General features: G+C 47.2%; 1 protein-coding gene across 3 annotated transcripts in view; it reads right to left on the bottom strand.

The window, feature by feature from the left end:
• EVA1A (eva-1 homolog A, regulator of programmed cell death) overlaps nucleotides 1–17,340 on the bottom strand; it is a 192,535-nt gene that overhangs the window by 45,805 nt on the left and 129,390 nt on the right. The window lies entirely within an intron of this gene.

Genomic DNA, 17,340 nt, shown 5'->3' with positions numbered 1-17,340 from the left:
CCGCTGTCCTCTCAATGCCCACCTTCACATCTTTTCCAGCCTCATCCTCAAAACTGCATGTACAAGTGGTGACAAGATTGAAAAATGAACCAGCAAAGAGAACTCGGGCTGTTAGCACTCATTGGCAGCCGGATAATTTAGGGAGACATCCATAAGTACTCCCCATTGAACCCAAAGCAATGCTCTCTTCATCTGCCAGATGTCACAGCCCTCCTCCCCAGCTCAGAAGTACACGATTCTGGACACAGTAACTCACACACTTCCTTTTATCTTTTTCTCACTGATTCGAAATTTGATCTCAGTTCTGCCATCAAACAAACCATTACTGCAATTATTTCCCGTAAGCTTCTTTCATTTCATATTAAAATGCCCATGGAGGCTGTGGATGCCCCATCCCTGCAGGCATTCAAGGCCAGGCTGGATGTGGCTCTGGGCAGCCTGGGCTGCACTCAGGGGGTGCAGGGGTTGGGACTGATGGTCATTGTGGTCCTTTTCAGCCCAGGCCATGCTGTGATTCTCTGATGATTCTATGAAAATGTTCCCCAAATTCCTTTCCTATTAAAATAATGAGTTCGGGCCATATACCCCCTTCTCTGGCAAAATAAATGCTCTGCAAACCAACCAGAACTGTCTCTTATCATAACTTATATATATAAGAAAACCACACTGTCCACTGTTCATTCACAAACTCAGTTTGGGGACAATGTACCATACAAATGTTTTGGCCTTACAGCTGCCTTTCTCCCCACAAAGATGTCATGGAACTGTAGAATGGCCTGGGTTGAAACACAAGAGTCTCAAGGTACAGTTTAAAGGTGCCTCTTTCCAGCTGATTAACAACAGCATCTGTCCTCTTCTTCAGCCCAAGGAGTGCCATCCACACCTGCAGGCTGCCAGTAGCTCAGGAGAAAAATGGAGCACATTCACATCTCCTGCTGCAGCAATCGTTATCTATTATCATCTCCTCTATCATCAAGAAATCAAGCTGCATACATGAAAAGATATATTAACTGTCTGATATTTGAAAATCTATGTACAGAGCTTGTCTTCTCATTACCTCCTCATTGTTTGCAGCTCTGATTTCATTGAAATGACACTTCAGAATATTGATTTCAAGCAAAGTGCAAATAAATACAGTGAGCTTTCTTGAAGAAAATCAGATATATGTATTTCATAGTCAACAGTTAGTAAATCTCTCTAAGTTACCCTTGAATCAAGAAAAATGTGGCCCTGTTTAAGAGGGCTGTGTAGCTGTGTAACACAGGAGACTGAAGGCCAAGTTCCACCCCCAAGACTGGGGGTTCACATCTTGTTCTCAGTCCAGCATCACAAGACCCATTTAAGACTTGAAGGGACCTACAGGAAAGCTGGGGAGGGACTTTTTATAAGGGAAGTGGTCACAGGATGAGGGGAAATGGCTTTAAACTGGAAGAGGGCAGATTTAGACTGGATATCAGGAAGAAATTCTTTACTGTGAGGGTGGAGATGCACTGGCACAGGTTGCCCAGTGAGGCTGTGGATGCCCCCTGCCTGGAAGCACTCAAGGCCAGGCTGGATGGGGCTGTGAGCAGCCTGGGCTGTGGGAGGTGTCCCTGCCTACAGCAGGGGGTTGGAACTGGGTGATCTAAAAGGTCCCTTCCAACCCAAACCGTTCTGTGATTTGATGATTTACCTAGTGCTATGTTTCCATATTGCCCAGTTTTGATGCTGAAAAGAGCTGCAGTAAAACTTATCATTTAATTCTTTTCTCTGCTGCATCTATCACCATGCCACCAGCTCTACTGCCCTCCCCATTATACTCAAGGTAAAAGGCAGGGGAGCAGAGCTGGCCCTTCTCCAGTGGATGGAGAATGCAAGTGACATTGGCTCATTTTGTACTCAAATATTTTACAAAAAACACCATGTCAGTGAGAAGGGTGGAAAATCACATGAGTGTATCTGACATGGCTACACAAAACAAGCATCCCATGTAGGGGTCAGGAACACTTTCATGCTACAGCTTCTCTTCCCAAGCAGGAAGGTGAAGCTACATCAGCAGAAAAACTTCCTGGCAGAGACTAATGATGTATTTACTGGACAATTTATGAGTAGAGCTTGGCTGACCTAAAATCACAGAATCATAGAACCATTAAGGTTGGAAGAGACCTCTAAGATCCCCCAGTCCAACCCCAGCCCACCGTGCCCACTGCCCACATCCCTCAGTGCCACATCTCTGCACCTCCAGGGACGGTGCTGCCATCGCTGGCAGCTGTGCCAACGCCTTGTCCCTCTGAGAACTCTTCCCTAACACCCAACCTCTGTTCTTCTAGAGAAAGTGGTCCAAGCATCTTCTCACTCGTTCCAGGGGATTATTGTGAGTGCCAACCCCTGTGTATCACCCGTTGCCATACCACCAGGGGAAAGTGTCAACGCTCCCAAGGAAAAGGGCTTTGCAATCCCCTGCAGACAGAAACCCCAGCTACAAACCTTCACACCAGAAAAAGGCTGGGAGGCATGCTGAACCCAGATGTACAACCAAAATAATTTCCAGTGAAGTGTAATGAGGTGGGAACTGCCCTGCAGAACTCCTGCCGAAAGAGATAATTATCAGCTGCTGGGCTGCCTCTGATAAGAACCGCTTCTGCAGCGCTCCGTGCTCTCTGGTTATCACTGCTCATCAGTCAGCCAGAAGAGAGAGAGACTGGGGCTTCTCCTGGGGGGAATCACTGGTAATTCAGTTACAGTAGATGGAACACAGAGTGGGAATGTGCTGACCCACAAAGCACTGGAAATACCTGCAGATAGGTCAGAAAAAACACTCCTCTCACACGGATGACAACATTGCCCTCCCTATTCAAGTATTTCCAAGACTGCTTTAATTAAACAAAGCAAACAGATTGTCTTACAGACCTTTAAAGCTGCAGACATGCCACTCACACATCGTGACCATCAGCTGCAAAACACACGTGTTACAAGGCTATGCTGCACGTTAGCCTAAAAACACAAGTGCAGATTCAAAGCCTTCATCCACTGCCCATGCACGTTGGTAGTCACCCAGCTCTGACAGGAGCAGGACCTCCTACAAAGGGCCAGTCTGGACAAGCAGCTGGTTGAAGCAACCTGTAGCACAGGAGGAGGTTTGTCGCATAGGAGGCTTTTCATACAGGAGGTTTTTCATATTGGACAAACCTCTTCTTTCACAGAATTGCTCAGGTTGGAAAAGCCCTTAAAGATGATGGAGTCCAACGGCAGCCCAACCATCCCAGCCCAACTCTACCAGCCCTCCGCTAAATCATGGCCCTGAGCACCACATCCAAACGGTTTGAAACACAGCCAGGGATGGGGACTCCACCACCTCCCTGTCAGCCCATGGCAGTGCTTAACAATCTCTTCTGTAAAGAAGTTTTTCAGCAGGAACACACAAGATATCTATAGCACTGGTGGCTGTGCTCTTTGCTGTGTCTTGGTGCAGGACAAGAAAGATTCCTCCCAGATGATTTTCTCTTTTGGAGTATCTGCTGGAGGAGCCTAGCATGAAGCCTAACAGATGTGAACTGGGAGGATGCATTTAATGCAGCACCATCTGCTGCAGTGCCCAAACAAGTCAGAGTCTCCAAAACACTTCACAACCTCACAGTGCTTCACTGTTTGGTGTCACAGAACCCTGCCTGACTGAGGCGCCTGCCCACACTGCCAGTCTGTGGCAGCCCAGGGACCTGGGCACGTGTCACCAACAGGGCAGACACCACTCAGGAGGTAAAACTGAGCGTTCCCATGCAGACACTGGCCTAGGAAAAAAATACCCACCACACACACATACAAAGAAAAGGAAAAAAAAAGAAGAAAAGAAAACCAACACAGAACTGCTGCAGAAAGAAACCACCTTTGGAAACCTCAAAGCCAGAGTTTCAGACTGCTGTATCTGAGAGAATGGGACAAATGCAAACAGAGAAGCAATCCAAAGTTTCCATGCAGTGGTCTCTGCAGCTTGTGCAAAGCTGATGGACATTTCTATCTCCTCATGATACTCCTGTGTTTAACTCTACAATCATATAAATGGCTTTAGTTAGCACAGAACCAAAAGAATGGCCACTTTATGTGGCAAATTCCCCAAGGTGTCAAGACTGACATAGGGCCTAGAGAGCCCAGAAAAGGCACAGTGTCTCGGGCTGAAGAAAGAGCAGAGTCTCTTTCAGTCTCACACATAAATGCCTACATAACCCTACTGAATCACTGTGGTTTAAACCAGCAAGCAGCTCAGCACCACGCACCCATTTCCTCTCTCCCCCCTTTCATGGGATGGGGAAGAAAAGATGAGGGATCCCTTCGGCCAGTTTAGGCCAGCTGTCCTGCTTCTGTTCCCTCCCAGCTCCTCGTGCACCCCTACCCCTTATTGACAGAACAGTATGAGAAGCTGAAATACGCTCTGCAGAGAGGGACCTGCTGGACAACAGGTCGGCCATGAGCCAGCAGTGTGCCTCATGGCCAAGAGGGCCAATGCCATTCTGGGCTCATTAAAAAGAGCGTGTCCAGCAGGTCGAGGGAGGTGATCCTCCCCCTCCAAGCTCATCCAGTCCAACCGTCTATCTGCCACCAATATTTCCCACTAAACCAGGTCCATGTCAAGAAACTTCTTGGACGCCTCCAGGACAGTAACTCCACAGCTTCCCTGTGCAGCCCATTCCAGCACCTGACCACTCTCTGGGAGAATTATTTCTTGATATCCAGCCTAAACCTTCTTTGGCACAACCTGAGGGAACAACTTGTTCCCTCTCGTCCTGTCAGTGGTCACACAGGAGAAGAGGCTGACCCCCACACCACAGCCTCCCTTCAGGTAGTTATAGGGAGCTATAACATCTCTCGGAGCCTCCTCTGCTCCACACTGAACAATCCCAGCTCCCTCAGCCACCCCTCATAAGACCTGTGCTCCAGACCCTCACAGCTCCGTTGCCCTTCTCTGGATACTTGCCTACAAAATGCTGTCATTGTAATGTTCCTATTTGCTTCTCATCCATCTGCAGGAAACCTTCAAATATGAAAAGTTATTCATTCCAGAAACAATAAATTAACTACGAGGAAAAGGAAAAGAGGCAGCTTCTTTAATCTCCTAATAAAGAAGCAGAGGAAATTGCATCATGCCCAGATGGGAGACTGATGTTGGCTTGGCAGACAGATAGACAGATCAGAGTGTTGGCATTAATGGCATCGCTTTCACAGAGGCAGACAGATGGAGCAGCCAAAACATTGCCTGCATGCAACTCCTTCTTGGCCATCCAGAATCTTGACTCAGTTTTTATATCTCGTTACTATTTCTCACAAAAAGCGAATCAAACCCTTGGCTTAATCATTCTCACACATAGAGAGGAGCGAACTTCTCTACCCAGACACATCTCTAATGCAGTTTTCAAACACAGTGAGAAAGCGAAGTTAGAATCCTTTTTCCCCAGGCATCCAACTCACCAACTCCACTAAAGACCATGCTGGAAAACTGCACTTGTCTTTATTTTAAAGGCAATGTGAAAAAGGAAATAAGAAACAGCTTTTTGCCTGAGTTTTCTTTACTTTCTTAGTGCTGCCATCCGTCTTTAGAGGTTTGGGGCTGGTATTTTTCTTTGGTGACCCATTATCTCAGTATTTATTTTCTGGCCCCCTTCTACAAGCTATCTGGGTCAGACAGACGTATTTGTTTTCACGTAACAAATATGGTTGTTAGCCTAAAGCGGGCAGATGTTCATCACAAGAATATTCCCTACACAACCTCAAATCTCTTTTCACCAAGGTTACTCCTATTTGAATCAAGTGCCTTTAAAAACTTGTCTAAAGTAAGCTCTCCAGAGACCAACAGATAGCCATTATGTAGAAAGAACAATCTCCTCATTCCCTCTTGTTATGCCCCTTATCATTCACACTTCGCCAAAGTGGAGTAAGTGCTGCCAAATCAGAGCAGCACCATGTCAGACTTGGCCTCCATGGCGTAGCCAGGGAGCAGGTAAGGTGAACAGGCCCTGGATGCTTAGGAAGTAATTCCCTGGATTAAGTTATCATCTGGTGCAGAGTTTTTCTACGCATCAGCACTCCCAAGGATTTGAAGTATGGACCCCAGAATGCCATCAGCTTAAACCAGCTGCAGTAACTCTCCAAAAAAAAAAAAAAAGAACAAAACCAACAGGAAGCTGCTTTCGCGGCTCACTAAATGAAGGCAGATGAGCAGATGATCTGCCAAACTCGCATCCAGTTTACAGCAAAGCATCTGAGAAGCACTATTGCTCATCTGAGCCCACCAAAGGCTGATACACCATCTGCTTTTGCCATCACATCTAGCAGCAGTTCCATGCTTACAAGGGAGAACCCAGCTGCACAGATGGCAGGAGTGCTGCTGCTGCTCCTTCTGTTGATAGATCTATGGTTAAAGGGAGCAGTTCCTCACCTTGCCTAAATTGGCCATTCTTAAGGACTGCTGGAAGGACGGATGTGAAATCACATCCACATGTCGACCTAACTCTGGAGAAGCAGAAAGGTCATTAGCAGCAACGACATAGGGCTCCAAACTTCTGCAAGGCCCTCAACATCAATATATCGGCCTGAGTGACTTGCCAAGGCTGAGGTTAACACAAAGGGACACAGCGGGGAGAAAACCATTTTAAATTAGAGGTAGGAATATTTATTAGCCAAGAGAAACCCCCTCTCCATTGGGACCATGACGGTAAACACAGAAGACACAAATCACCTGAAGTGCTTGGACAGCCCCTCGCCCTGCATCCACTGAGCAGAGCCAGATTCCTCTGCTCTCTCCAGCAGGAGACTGCAGCTTTCCTGCTCTGAAGTCTGCTTACATTACTTGCTCCCTTTGCTGACATTGGCAGCTTGCTCAAGCCTTAGCAAAACTATTTTCTCTTGGATATACTTAATCTATCTTATTTTTATCCCATCTGTGAGAAACAGCGGCCGCAGCACAAACAGATCTGCTTAGCAATGCTGCCAGCCGTGCAGATCCCATCGCCTCCTAGCTGAGCTGCTGCAATGTCTGCTGTTTATCTGGTGCTGCTCTCTTGCACTCACACGTCCTACCAGCAGCACAGCACCTATTTCTCTTAAAGGCTGCTTCAAGGTGAATTAACCAAGTCCCACGCTGACTGCACTGCTGAGCGTGGATTTCCAGTCCTTACTTTTTCCATATAAAGCTTTAAATAGGCTTTATATGCCTAAATAGACTGAAAATCTTACTGAGGGCTCCCACGCATTCTCCGCAGATGAAGGCAGCCTTGGTCCCACACAGAGACCATAACAGCACACACAGCTTCACCAGGAGACAGGGCCAAGCAGAGAGACTGCGCCTGTACCCGCACAGCCGCCCCAGGTGTAGGCATGGCTCTGCCGGCACGTCCCACGCTCCACCCCCTGCACGGAGTGCCGAGCAAAGGCTCATCCAGGCCGGGCCGTGCTGGCTTATGAGTGCTGGAAGGTTCTCCAGGACAGGAGAGACCAGGCTGCTCCTCTCCTTCTGCCACCCCAGACAGCACTGTGTTGGGATTAAGCGTGTTGTGCTTGGAGACAGAAATGGTGTGTTATCACAAGGAGATCTGCAAAGCCACTGCAAGGAACTGCTTGTAAACTCCGTGCGTCTGCAGGTCCAAACATTTGGAAATTTATTCCCAGCAACTGGAAATACATGAGTCAGATAAACATAAAACCACAGTATTTACAGGAAGAGAGAAAGATACCATCTTTCTTTTTTAAATCAATATTTTAACCAAAACTTCCTGAAGTAAGTCATCAAAGTTTTTTTTAAGTAGCTGCTTAGGTACTTGATAGTTCCTTCCAAGCAATACCCTTGTACCACTGCATCTTCTTGTAAAGTCCACGGCCCAGCTTCTGGAATGTTAGAAAATTACTTTCATTTACATATGTATTAAAAAATGGCTAAACTTTGAGTGCTTTGCACCTTACTTTATACTCTGTTTCTTTGCTGCATACCAGTCAGCAAGGGGGCTGTCTCTGCAGGTCACCTCCTCATGCATTCAGGTCACAGACAAAGGAACCTGCCCCACAGGGTGCTGCAGGAGGTGCCCTCCTGAAAGTTTGAATTCTATCCAGATCTCATGAATCTGGTGCTTCCCCTACCTCTGCAGATGCTCAAATCCCTGCTGGCAGCACAACGCCATTCTTAATGCTGAATCCATGCTAGAGGAACAGAGTACACGGAGTTCTTGGGGAGAGAGAATGACTGCATTTTTAATTCTCCTAGAAAAACGCAGAAGTGTTTCTTTGGGGGTTTTTTGGAGCTAATGGCTTTTCCTGCTGCTCAGCCCATCCAGAGAGTTCCTCCTGTATTTCCTGCTCCGTTCCTTTCTGAAATGCAGGAGATAAAGGAGACTCATCTTGTGAAGAAGATGCGGTCCAGAAGCACAGAACATGAAAGATTTGGAATGCTCTCTTTCCTAAGGATTTCACTTAACCAAAATATCACCAAACTGTAGGTCATTTCTAACAACTAATTGCCCACCGCCTGGAAACTATTTTGAACAACTGTAAGTGTGTACAAAATCTGGCTGATGAAGGCCTTTCAATGTAGAACCGGGGAAGTTTCTGAACACTAACAACTGAGGAGAAACAAAACCACCGTTTCTTTCTGTAACTTTGATCCTGCTCTCGGAGGAACATCCAGGCACACCTAACAGCTATTTCATTCCTCACTGTTCTCGTGCCAAGGATGCCATTTAAACACTCTGGAAAGAGCTCTACAGCTCCTCCATGCTGTCTGTGCTCCAACGTTTAACAGACATCATTTACACAAATGCATGCTAGAATTCTTCTACAAGCCTTCCCAGCATACAGCAGCTGTAATGAGCCCACGTGCAGAAATGCAGGATCCAAAAAAGCTAAAGCAAAATCAGATAGAAGAATTTGGTATTGACTTACAGTACGAAAAATTAAAACAGTCACAATAAGGAACGAAAGATCAGAGGCCTTTCTCACAAAACAAAGAAATAAATAAAATTTAAGAAGACAACAATCTGCCTTAGCACTGACTTCTCTGTGCCCTCTGAACCTTACAGGAAAAGCCTGTCTGTCCGCAGTGCACCATGGCAGCACAACCAGCTGCCCTCCTCTGGATGGGGGAAAGGCTCCCACAGGTACCCGCAGGCAGTGCACATCCCTTCTGGGCATTTCTGGCCCAGTTTACTTCATCATTCTCAAAGTCACAGTCACGTGGTTCAGTGGAAACAAGGTAGAACTACTTCCCTTAGAAGCCACATAGATTTTAGGTTGAGCTTTCCCATACAGTGTGTTTTTAATCTGTACATCCTTATGACCCAAAGAGATTTCTCAGATTGAAATATCAGATAGTTTTCCGTGGAACAAAGTTAACATTCTCACTATGGTCCCTATCACAAAAATTCATAGAATCACAGAATCCCAGCACGGCCTGGGTTCAAAGGCCCACAGCGCTCCTCCAGCCCCAACCCCTGCTGTGTGCAGGTCGCCAACCAGCAGCCCAGGCTGCCCAGAGCCACATCCAGCCTGGCCTTGAATGCCTGCAGGGATGGGGCATCCACAGCCTCCTTGGGCAACCTGTGCCAGTGCCTCACCACCCTCTGGGGGAAATTTTTGCACAAAGGCAGCATCCCAAGCTCAGAGATGCAGTGGAAGAAGGACAGAGATTATGTGGTCCTTCAGCTGCCCACCTTGCAGCTCCTGAAACTGTAATTACCCAGAAATAAAATGTATGCAAATGCAGCAGATAAACAGGACTAAACCACAACACAGACAAGCTGCATCAATTCATCAATATAGAAGGAAGAAATATTGATGAAGTCAGAGTTTTTTTTCTGAGCCCCAGTTTGAAATCTGCTTTTTCTTCCAGGGTCAACAAGACCTCTGGTTTCAATTTTTTAGATACAATTTGAGAATTTACATGCTGGGAGGTCTCACTCTGGATGCAGTGCCTTTTTTTCAAGCAATGTGTACAACAGAGAGTTTGGGGGATTCTTTCCAACCTTCCCTCATTAATTACTCACAACAGCCTCATGGTTTTTTGTTTTTTGAGAATGTTGCAAACAAGAATGAATTAAACCTCTGACAGATGGGTTTGAGGCAGCACTCTCATTTTGCCATTGGATACGATGAAATTCCTACCACCGTGAACGGGGTGGGTCAGTCTGAGAAGAGCAGGCTCAGGGGAGACCAGACTGCTCTGCAACTCCCTGAAAGAAGGCTGTGCTGAGGTACAGGCAGCCTCTTCTCCTGGGTAATGAGAGGCGACGGCCTCAAGTCGTGCCAGTGAAGGTTCAAGTTGGGCATCAGGAAAAAAGTCTTCTCAAGAAGAGCGGTGAGGCACTGGCTCTGCCTGGGTTGTGGTGGAGTCACCGGCCCTGGAGGGGGTCAGGAACCACGGAGATGTGGCACTGAGGGATGTGGTCAGTGGGCACGGTGGGGACGGCTGGGGCTGGTCCATACCATCTTAAACCTTACCGACCCCACGATTCTGTGACTGGTGGAGGACACAAGTGCCTTTTCCCCCCCAGCTGCAGTTATTCCCCACCTCAGATCCATGGCGATGCTGAAGGGAATCTTAGGGGCACAGTATAAACTGCGTAAGAGCCACTGCAACAGGGCTACGATTTAAGGTGCCAGCTTCAGGTTGTGATGTTGTGAAATGACTCTAGGCCGTCCAGGAGACATAGAAAGGTGAGACACAACGTTTTAAGTCCACCTCTCAAGGTTGCTTGTCTGAAGCAGGTGGTTTTCTTCAAGTCTTTGCTTGAATTCCTGTTTCCCAGAAAATCCCTTTACTCCTCTCCAGCTCAGGACACAAGTGTAGCTACTGGAACCTGCTGTCTATGCTACTGCACAGCTATCTCACTCTTAGCCCAAGCCAAAGAATACTCACCCAAATAACTCTCAGAAAAGACTCAAAACCCAGCATGTACCAAATACATAGGAAATACTAACCACTGGAGCACTCCATTTCCAGAGACATGGGTACCTCAACCTTCCTAATAGCTCTCCCATCATCTATTGTGGAGATAGGAAACAACTCACCGCTTGGCATCCATCTCCCAACAAGCATTTGTAAAATATACTTGCTTCTGAGTAGGGAATTTGTCTGATTCTATGTTGAGTCCACTTGCATTACTACACACCATTCACTTTTGCTTTAAGGATAATGTGAACAGTCAGGAGAGGGTAAATGCAGAAGAGTACCTGAGAACTGATCCTCTGCAACTGCTATTATCTCACAGAACAGAGGTGGCAAGTGGTTCACAGTAAAAAACACACCAGTTCAGGGCAAACGGGTGCACAGTTTTTACCATTGTTGCAATGCCAGGGAAATGAACAAATTCGCCCTGTGGGCTGAAGCTAAGGGAATGAAATTCTTGAGCCCTGCCTAAAATCACATGGGTGTGCTTGGTTGTCTGATGTTGTTCCATGGTGAGTCACAAACTCTTCTTTGCCTTGTTCTCTGTAATGCTATGTGATGCTGGGCAGGGAGCTGCACAGTAAAAGCTTGCAGGGCACAAACTGGGCCCTGCATGGACACTTTCTTCTTTTTCTTTTTTTGCAGGCAATCTTCTGCCCCACGGCAGCAACTCGTGAAAACAGAACAGGCAATATCTAGACTGAACCAGTGACTATTTAGTGCTGCTAGAAAATAAAGTGACACTACATGGCATGATAGCCATGTGACCCCCTTCCTAATTTGCAGAATTTCTCTTAGTAGCAACAACAGACGGTGCCTCAAAGACCTTTTTTTAGCAAATTCTGATTAAAGCCAACAAGGCTTCTACCTGCACAGCCTCTCTTTTGCACTGGCAAAAACAAGCTCCAGAAAGTTAGCTTCAGTTCAGCTGCAACAAATGACACCGTGAACCTGCAGGCATCCTGCCCACAGCACGACCCAGAGCCCCTGTGTGAAATGTTCAGGGATCTAACGTGGTCAAAAGGAGAGCTCCGAATTTCTCAGGCATGACTCAGAACCTGTAAGCACAGGGGATTGTACTGGGAGACAAGGTGTCTGTGCAGGGCAATTAGGTGTTCCCACATGCCAGGTGAGAAGGTGCTGAGAGGCAGCCAGCTGGCCGGGATATCTGTCAATAGGCCTCCAGGCTGGGCCCTCTCACAAATGAGTTGGCATAGCAGAGAAGCCTGCCCCAGGTTTCAAGTGGAAGCTCCCACGGTGCCATGAGATCACAGAACAACAGAGTCACCGAGGTTGGAAAAGACCTTCAGGATCATCCAGTTCAATCATGCACCTATCACCAGCAGTTCTCATAAACCACGTCCCTCAACACAAAATCCAACCGTTCCTTGAACGAGATGTTGGCTGCCTGCTTCCAGGTGAAGGAGGGGCGATGCAGAACCTTGCAGACAGCTGCAGTCAGAGGTGGAGGTTGGTCTGACTGTTGCACGGTGCGCTCTGTGCCCTCCAGGGAGGGTTTCTGCTGCTGTTCTGTCACTGCATGCAATCCAGTTGTACAGCCGCTGCTCAGAAAGTCAGCAAGCCTGGCAGGTTTGCCCTGCTGGGGTTTCTTCAAGGGAGCAAATGAAGAGGAGGGAATTCCCCATGAAGCATTTGCTTGCCTTTAAAACAGTGAAATTGAATAGTGAAAGCTATTTAGACCCAAATATCATACCCAGAGCTTCCATTCAGGCCATCTGCTGCAGGTTTTGGACAGAGAAGGGAGGTGACAACCATTTGGATGCAAAACTGGAGAGGACAGGGAACCTTCCTGGCATTGCCATTCGAGCCTCCTTAGCTGGCCGAAGAGCATTCTTCTCACCTCTGGACTGCAGCAGAGAAAACATCCCCAGACTTCCTTAACAATGAGGAAAAAAGGCAGCAAGTAGGACTGGAATGACTCCATGCTTCCAGCTCTTGCTTGTAGAAGAGAGAGAAGGGAGTTTCTCTGCTTCTGGTCACACCTTCATCCTTTCCTTATTGTGTATCTGGTGCCCAGCACAACACACACTATGGCATTCATTCTATCACTGCTCTCAAAGCTTTTTGTACTTACTCTACAAAGCACTGAACTCCAAACCTGCTAAATATATGAACCTAATTGTAACCATTGCACACACAAGGGTGCAATGTAAAAAAAATAAGAAATGTAAGCTTCCAGTCTGCCAACTATTCCAAAACTGGAGCACTGTGTATAGTAAATAGTGAGGAACAACAGAACAGGAGTCGGAGGAATTTGAGTCTTTCATGGGCACTGATGTAGTAAATCAGCTCTGCAGTTTAATGCAGCCAAATGCAGTGTAAAGTAATATGTCTGAGGGAAAGGACTGAACTCGAAAGCACATATTCAAATGTGACATTCATGCACTTTGCAAGCCAGGAAAAGGAGGCTGATTTCATTAAAGAAAAATAAATCTCTGCAGACCATGCAGTCCATGCATGCATTCTAAAGAAGAAAAAAAGTAAATGGAATCCTCGCATTATTTTCATCATTTTAGGCTATCTCAAAGGGGAATCAGAGTGGCCATTAAAATAAGGAGCACAAGGTGTATGTTATTAATCTAGAACAGCATCTTGCAGGTAGTGTGAGAGGCTCTGAGGAGGAGCCACGGGCTTCACACAGCGCTCTCATTATTCTTAGTACAGGGACTGATAACCAAGAAGACTCAGACTGACATCGCACGTTCTCTGTGCACATTTCAGTTACAGCAGTACCAAAATATTTAAATTACATCCATTTCAAATGTTCTCAGCTTTCGATTGCTCCAATCCCTGCAGAAATAACTAGCGCTTCAAGGAGAGATGGGCAAGAAGAGAGCAGGAAGTGGTCTGTCTCTCCAATGGTCAGAAGGAGAAATTTCAAACAATGTGGTCACTGGGGAATCAGTGACAGTGCCATTATGCTTTTTTTTCTTATTTTTGCTTTCTGAACTGCTTGATGCAGTGCCAGCCAGCTGCTGCCAGTGCAGGAGATGAACTGCACTGTGCACCTCGGCATGAGAGCAAACAGGCTCTGGTCAAAAGTCCTCATTTTCAGCACTGCTGCACTACAGCATTGCTGCAGAGAGCCCAGCGTGCATCCAGAGTGATCTGACCCAGCAAATTGCTGGAACCTTCCATGACGAAGATGACGTCTGAGTAGCTTGAGCTGGGACTCCCACCATGGCTCTGTGGAGATCACAGATCTCAGAGCAAACACCTCAATGCTGACCTTGTGCAGGGTCAAGTTTGTTCTCAGTGGGGAAAGAAAACCTTTCACAGTTACCAGATTAAGCTGAACAAGAGCTAACAAGAACTGGAGAAGCAACAGGAGTGGCTTCTTCATTCTGCCTCAAGAGAACAATCTGGCACTTATTACGAAATTCCAGCCTCAAGCTTCCTCCCACAGGACTGAGCATGGAGGCCCAGACTTGTATGAATGTACCAAAAATAACACTTCCAGGGAGGGAAAGGATGGCTGAGGGATTGCTGATGGGACACAGCAGCCTCTCACCTCGCGCTCAGCAGCTCAGCTCCAGAAGAAATCAGCAGTAAGGAGAAGCTCTGAGCTTGTGTCAGAGCATTTGGTGTCCCCAGCCGGTTCCCTGGGGAGCAAGTGACTGCCACAGGCACCAGCACCTGGGGCAGCCATGTCAGGAGCAGTTCTTTCAGCCACCCTCCCACCTTCAGCATCAAACCATTTTAAACAACTGTGAGCTGCACAGTGTCAAAGCTCAGCCTCCTATCGATCTCCAGCCCCTCGTAGCAAACGTTTAAGAATAGTCAATGCAAACAAGACCCTGTCTGGGGAGGGGTGGAGAGGGAAGGAGGCACACAACTTTCTGGCTCCTGACTGTCCCAGCTACACATCCTCATTGCTGTGGCAACAGCCCATAAACAGAGCAGCCACCAACAGCTGCCTGCAGAACAAGGCAAGAGCTGTCCTCAGATAGCAACACTGCCTTAGAATGAAAACAAGATCTGTGCAGGTGAGTTGAAGACTCAGTAGAATATGTAGATGTTACCTTAATTCAAGTATCAGCACTTAAATACCACAAGAACTGGAGCTCCAACCCCAGCAGAAACTGAAGCAGGCCGCAGGAAATATGAAGCACCAGAGCATCCTTGAAGCAACCTCAGGAAGGACAGGGAGCACCACACTGAGCTGAAGCACTGAACTACAGAGAGCAGCTGACAGGACCACCAGAGCCACCTGCAGCCACCAGCAATGGGAAATTTCTGCTAAACACTGCAGCTGCCACCACAGTCTGCAAAGCACAGAACCACAGAACCACAGAATCATGAAGACTGGAAAAGACCACCAAGATTCCCCAGTCCAACTCCAGCCCATCCCCACCATGCACTGATGTGCCTCAGTGCCACACCTCCACGGCTGCTGAGCGCCTCCAGGGACAGACCAGCACCAACCTGAACCTGCCCCAGCGCAGCGTGAGGCCGCCACGTCTCCTCCTACTGTTGAAGAGGGAAGCGGCCCATCCCCACCTTGCCACAGCCTTGCTACAGCTCCTTTCTGCAGCTCCAAGAGGTCTGATTCAGGAACCAGAAGTACTACGAGTACCAGAAGAGCTGAGGTGATACAAAGCAAGGCTCGTTCATCCTGCATTTGAGGAATATGTAGAAAGGGGGAATGGAAACACATGTTCATCCCACCTTCCTGCAGCCTTCACAACCTGAGGCCTCTTACAGTACTCCCTTCCCTCCTGCAGTGAGGAGGTGCAGAAGAGAGGTTTTACTTAAGGTAATACTTCGGTGATGTAATTTAAGACAATAGGATTAAACTGAAACAGACAATTTATGTTGTGCAACAGGAAATATTTCCAGACAGTACGGTCTGTTGGGCTCCAGAGCACTTTCCCAGGGCAAGCAGCAGAACTGGAATTGCCATCCCTTGACTCATCTGTCAAAGCTACATCAGCACTGGAAGCGTGGTATGGAGAACATGCTCACATAGGAGAGAGATGGGACGGGGACCTGCTCTTCAGCATTTGGTTTTATACAGTGCAAGGTTTCATGAGATGTGGACTAAGTGAAAAAGACAGAAAAGCCAGAAGGGTCTTGGTGAGACTCAAAACCCTCCAGTTCCCGAATACATGGACTCTTATCCACTCTCAACTGCTGTAAATCAGGAATAACTTCACTGAAATCAGTGACATCAGCTTAAAATAAAGTGGGTTCAAAATTAGACACAAAATTTAAGGATGAAATTGCATTGTTCTTAACTAAGGTAAGATCCCACTGTAGCATCCATGGGTTAAGTTTTAGGATAGTTTAGAATCAGCCCACCCAAAACTGTATTGAAACAGCCTTTCTCTCAACATCTAAATACAGAGATGGATTTCTAACGAACTTTAGGTCCTAACCACCCGCCTTCCCAGGCAGCACCTGAAGTATGGTTAGACTCTCCCTTGCACATGCAATGACTCAGCTGAAGAGTTGAATTGTTGGACTCCTGCAAAAACATCAGTCTGCTATTGAGGTTCCTTCCCCATCTAGAAATACAAAACGTGGTTCCAGGTAAGCACTATTTCTTCAGCTTCTTAGATGTGCTGGCAGTAATTCCTGCTGCAGCTTCTTCCCTCCCTCTCTTATATGAGCTCATCAGCCTCTTGACTGCATCTCTACTAGCAAACCAAACGGTGCCAGAGCCCATTCCTTGGCCCCAAAGCTAACTGGCATAGCTGCCAACATGTTGTTAAACTTTTTTACACTGTGAAACAAGGTGATCACATCCAGACTGCCTTTCTGGAGTGCTCTGGCCCATCCTAGCTCCCAGCAGCCACGTGGAGGGCTGTGTGTGTGCCCAGTGTGCCAGGACAGAGCGTCAAGCCCAGAGGCCAACTGTGGGGAACACTGAAAGTAAAGAACGTTTTTGACAAATCAGTGAGGAGTAGCAGTGCTCAGAAAGAGTCTGGGAGATGGGAAGACAAAAAAAGAGCATTACCTGCAGAACTCCATTAAAAAAAAAACACCAAAAAACCAAAAAGCAAAACAGAAAAAACCCTTCTTCTGGGAGTAGTAAAAAAAACCTTGAGCTTTTGCCTAGAATCAAATCCAAACCAAATTGTCAGCACTGTCTCCTGGGTTCATCACTGCCTATGGCAGCAAGACAAGGAATGCCAAGGCTGGGCAGGGAGCTCAAATGTTCCCAGGCCATGGGAGGCAATGTGCCTGAGCTGGAGGCTGCAGCAAGAGACTGGTGTGCTGAAAGTGTGCTCAGAGTATCCCCATGTGTACCTTCTTCCACTGTGTTTCCATCCTCGGGGATCACTGCAGAACTAACATCAAACAGGGGTGACCTGAGAGAGTGCCGGGAGTTTAGGAATGACTTGGAGCTAAACACATTGCACACAAGGCATTAAGATCACTGTTCCCAAGGCTAGATCTGAGATGTTCTTCCCCTC

The sequence above is a fragment of the Tympanuchus pallidicinctus genome, unplaced genomic scaffold (genome assembly GCF_026119805.1).
Source record: "Tympanuchus pallidicinctus isolate F22 unplaced genomic scaffold, pur_lepc_1.0 scaffold1, whole genome shotgun sequence".
Lineage (NCBI taxonomy): Eukaryota > Metazoa > Chordata > Aves > Galliformes > Phasianidae > Tympanuchus > Tympanuchus pallidicinctus.
Note: the sequence above shows the minus strand (reverse complement) of the source record. Positions and strands in the feature narration are given on the sequence as shown.